Raw genomic sequence first — 5,297 nt, forward strand, 5'->3', positions numbered from 1 at the left:
ACCCAGATCAGCCTTTGTGAGTGGAAGTGCCTGTTGCTGAGCCCATGCATAATCTCTACCCCTGCTACTATGGCCACTCTGTTAAAGAGCCTATTGGGCAAGGTCACGGGTGGCAGGGGAAAGAAGATGACTGGTAACCACAGAATATGTCATCTTATCCACTTGATTATGAAAATCCTCCTCTGCTGAGATCATCCTTTGATGAACATTCATATGGAACACAAATATCTTCATAATTTTTTCCCATTCAGAAATGTCTGTCTACAAACCTCTTCCTCAAATTCTTTTTTCACGAATTTTCCAATAATGTTCTTTCCACTCACCCAAACCATTGGCCACAGCCCGTGAATCAGTATATAATTGCACATCTGTCCACCTCTGCTTCCAAGCAAAGTGAACAGTCAGGTACATTACTTGGAATTCTGCCCACTGGGAGGATTTCCCTTCACCACTGTCCTTCAAAGATGTCTCAGAAAGGGGCTGTAGTGCTGTATGTGTCCACTCTTGGGTGGCACCTGCATATCGAGTAGAATCATTGGTAAACCAGGCCTCAGTCTTGTCATCCTCCATCCACTGATTGTAGAGAACTCCCTGTAAGGCCACAATGCAGGCTGGGAGAGAGAGGCAGTGTAGCAGAAGCAGGGCCCGTGGGCGTTTACCACTTCTTCATGTACCTACTTGTGCCTCCATACTCCACTTCCATTTGAGGGTGAGTGTGGCTGTTCATGCCCAACTTTATGGCTTCGTGTGTCAGGTAATGCCCAGTTCATGATGGGCAGCTCAGGTTGCATGCATTACATGGATAAGAGTTCATTTGAACTGTTTGGGGAATAACAGTAATTGTCATAAAGACAGCATTGAGCTCTTCCTTTAGCATACCTTCTTGCTTTCCTGGTTGACATCCGTCACAGAATTTACAAGAAACAAGAACTTTACTATACATTCAGAAATCAGCTGCACATAGAAGTTAAGGTCAGAATATTAAAGGAATCACATAAAGGAATCACGACTTGACATTTTTTTTTCTAGACATGATAAGTTTCGTACAAAGCATTTTTTTAATCCTCTAATGACAGAATTCCTTCTGGGAAATTTTGCCAATGGCTTCCTAGCCCTGGTGAACTACATAGACTGCGTCGAGACAAAAGATGTCCTCAGCTGATCAAATTCTCACAGCTCTGGCTGTCTGCAGAATTGGTTTGCTCTGGGTAATATTAATAAATTGGTATACAACTGTGTTTAATTCAATTTTATACAGTTTAGAAGTAGGAACTGTTGTTTATATTGCCTGGACAACAGCCAACCATTTTAGCATTTGGCTTGCTACTAGCCTCAGCATATTTTATTTGCTCAAGATAGCCAATATCTCCAGCCTTATATTTCTTTACTTGAAGTGGAGAGTTAAAGTGTAGTTCTCATGATACTGTTGGAGACTTTGTTCTCTTTGGTTTTTCTTGGTACAGTGGTAAGCATAGATGATAATATGCAGAGAAAAGAATATGACTCTTTGGTTTTTCTTGGTACAGTGGTAAGCATAGATGATAATATGCAGAGAAAAGAACATGAAGTAAACATCACTTGGAAGATCAAATTGAGCGACATTATACAACTTTCACATTTGACTGTACTCACCCTAGCAAACTTCTTACCCTTTACTAGGTCCCTGACATCTTCTCTGCTGTTAATCTTTTCCCTGTGGAAAACTCTCAAGAAGATGCAGCTCAATGGTAAAGGATCCCTAGATCCCAGCACCAAGGTCCACCTAAGAGCCATGCAAACTGTGGTCTCCTTTCTCTTGCTATTTGCCGTTTACTTCTGGCTCTAATCATCTCATTATGGAGTTCTAATAGGTTGCGGAATGAGCTGGCTCTCATGCTTTGCCAGGCTCTTGGAATGCTGTATCCTTCAAGCCCCTGATTTACCCTGATTTGGGCAAATAGGAAGCTAAAACAGGGTTTTCTGACAGTTTTATGACAGGTGAAGTGCTGGCTGAAAGAATGGAAACCCTCACCTCCACAGATCAATAAGAGGGGTGTTGTGTATGTTCTAGAAGAAAACAAACTTATGGAGCTTGTAACATTTTATACTTCCTACTGGTTTTTCCATAGTGTATGTAATTGAATAATTTTCAGTTTCACCTAAAAAAGTCTTACCTAAGGTTATCGCATAAAGGTATATACATGTGTATGTGTGAAAAATATAAGAAAGATTGGAAATAACATACTTTACTAACTTTTTTTTTCAGGTAAACAATCTAATTATACAAAATGTAAGAAATTGCTCAGAATTATGAAGTCATTTGTGTTTCACATACATATTCTATGTTATCTATCATCTTCCAATTGAAAAATGTATGGTTTATATTTATGCATTTTTAAGAACTGACAACTTATCTCAGGAAATCATTGCTATTTTTCATTGTAATTTGTACTATAGTGTGTTTAAACTTCATCGCTTGAGATCTTTTCAATCTTTTGCATGGTTAGGATATTCAATAGTAAACTAAATATTGAAGATGTATGTTTGGGATAGGTATTATTCCATCATGAATACCTACTTCATGGTTAACAGACAGAAATTAGAACTGTTATTAAGAAAGGTATACACAATATGATTCAACAGTAACAAAACATATTGAGAGTAAATTATATGTACGTGTACAATAAACAATACTGAAAAATATTTGATTTAAAGAAGTATGTGAAAAGCTTGGAAAAAATTGAATTCTACAACAGGGATAAAGATGAAAGAAACATGATCATAGTCTGTTTTTAATGCTGTTATAAATTTCCATATCTATTTTGATAAGTCATTTCCTATAGCTTTTGAATTAAAGAAGACCACTTTTGAAATTGAGATCTGATATGAAATATTTCAGTTTTCTCCTAAACCACCTCTGGGCCTTGAATTGTCAAAATTCTCCTACATCTACCATTCTTAAAATTCCTTTTAAGTTTCAGATAAGAAGACTCAAATCTTCCACACCTAAAAACTTCTTACTACAAGAATAGGAAAGAAATTATGGTATATAATTCAACAAACCTTTTGGCATGCATTAACATGACATCTATTAAGTCCATGTAATAATGATAGAGAATTTCTTAAAGATCTGTTTTGTTATAGTCTTTGGAAAATGATGAAATGGGAGAAACTTTGTTGGCATATTCATTGATAGCAAGCTCTATTATAAGAAAGAAATGTGTAATCTTAACAACTGAATTCTACATGACAGTATTAATTCTTGGTGTTATGAAATTTAACATTTTATAAGTAAAAAGTAAGTAACATCATAAATATGTTTATTTTCAGTTATTCTTTTTTATTTTTGTGAGGAAGACCAACCCTGAACTAACATCCGATGCCAATCTTCCTCTTTTTCTTTTTTTTTTCTGCTGAGGAAGACTAGCCCTGGGCTAACATCCATGCCCATCTTACTCTACTTTATACGGGACGCCGCCACAGCATGGCTTAACAACCGGTGCGTCGGTGCGCGCCTGGGATCCGAACCTGTGAACCCTGGGCTGTCGCAGCAGATCGTGTGCACTTAACCACTTGCTCCACCGGGCAGGCCCCTATTTTCAGTTATTCTCGATGAATTAGTGCATGAAGGTGTTCTTTCAGGCTATGCCCCAGTTCTCGGAATGATATGGGTCTCATAATGCCATGGGGAAGATTGGTAGTGTTCTATCACAGTGAACTCTGCTTCTTAGAAAACTGGATGAAGTCACATCTGTCATTTAGATTTCTTCCATTTAGCTGCCATCAACATGATCATGATGTATTTCATTTAATGATATATATTTGAAATGTTTCTATACACAATTTGGACAATATCTAAGTAATTTCCTAAAGATTATCATTGTGGGTAACTTAGTAAACATCAAAGTTCAAGTGAAGCTGAATATATTTAGAAATTGAGTTTATTTTACTTTAAAATGTATTACTTTAGTAAATTATTTATAGATGATTGCAAACTCATCAGGAGATAAGAAGGAAAGAGATTTAGCTTTTAGTGTAAATAAAATGCCTTTAATAAAAAACATAAAGTAAATAAACCACTTTATGAACAAGCTTGTATTTCTAAAGAGAGGGCTTTAGGAGTCAAAGAACCAAATAAGAGTAAGCCCCTATATCTCGTATATCATCCTGGGTGATGACGAAACTCTAAGGCACAGAGGCCCATTTGTAACAACAGAAGCAGACTAAAAGGACTACTGAAAAATTTTAAGCCACTGAATAAGATGGTATCACTGTAATTGATGTATTCTATTTTGCTCATTTGAGTGGCATTTTGAAATCAAGTTCTACTCCTTGACTTTCCCTGGAATGAGTGCCTGTGGTGATGACCCTGCAACAGACAAGCTGGCATCCAAGAAAGACTACTTATATTACATTCATTGCCAATTCCTTTCAACTTGGTGGAGAATGACTAGACCATGATTTTATTCTATTCTGTGAGAAAATTTGGAAAGAAGGGAATTGTTAAACTACTAACACTAATAAAAAAAAAACACTTGTTATTTTTAACAACTTGTTAACACTGCTAAAAATAAAAAGTTTTCATTCAGAGCTTGTTCTTACGAGCATTTTATTCCATTTCCCCCTAGCAGATGACTTATAGAAAACAAATGATTCTTCCTATGTTGGCTCAGGGCTGATCTTCCTCACACACACACAAAAAAGATTAAGAATTCAATAGACAGATTTAATAACCAGTTAGACACAGTGAAGAGAGAATGGGTGAATTTGACAGTAACTACCCTCAATAAAACATAAAAAGAGAAAAAGGTGGAAAACACAGGCTAGAGGGTGAGACACATGAAGGTTAGTCAGAAAGTCTCACAATCTTCTGGAGTTATGAAAGCTAGAAGAGAGAAAAATGGGGTGGAAGCAATATTACTGAGATTTCCCCAAAAGTGATACAATGTATCTGTCCATTGATTGAAGAAACCATCAAACCTCAGACAAGATAACTAAAACCATTTAACATATAAACATTATAGGAAACCAAAGTCCAAGGGAAAAATCGCAAAAGTAGCCAGAGATTAAAAGGCAGATTATATTAAAAGCATCAGGTGTTTGAAAGACAGCTGATTTCAACAAACTGGAAGTTAGAATTGCATGGAATAATATCTTCACTGTGTTTCAAAAGAAGAGCAGACTTTTCCTGCAGAGAAATTCAAAGGGATATTTTTCATATGGAAGAAATATTATTCCAAATAGAAAGCTGAAGATGCAAGAATTACCAAAAATTAATGTAAATGGTAAATACGTGTGTAAACCTAAATGAATGTTGA

At 36.2% G+C, this 5,297-nt stretch overlaps 1 pseudogene; it reads left to right on the plus strand.

Annotated features, from left to right (window-relative positions):
* Positions 1-1,031: 1,031 nt before the first annotated feature.
* Positions 1,032-1,917, plus strand: LOC101401687 (taste receptor type 2 member 19-like; annotated as a pseudogene).
* The last annotated feature ends 3,380 nt before the right edge of the window (positions 1,918-5,297 follow it).

This window comes from Ceratotherium simum, chromosome 17 (assembly GCF_057802395.1).
Source record: "Ceratotherium simum simum isolate JZ-2026a chromosome 17, ASM5780239v1, whole genome shotgun sequence".
Lineage (NCBI taxonomy): Eukaryota > Metazoa > Chordata > Mammalia > Perissodactyla > Rhinocerotidae > Ceratotherium > Ceratotherium simum.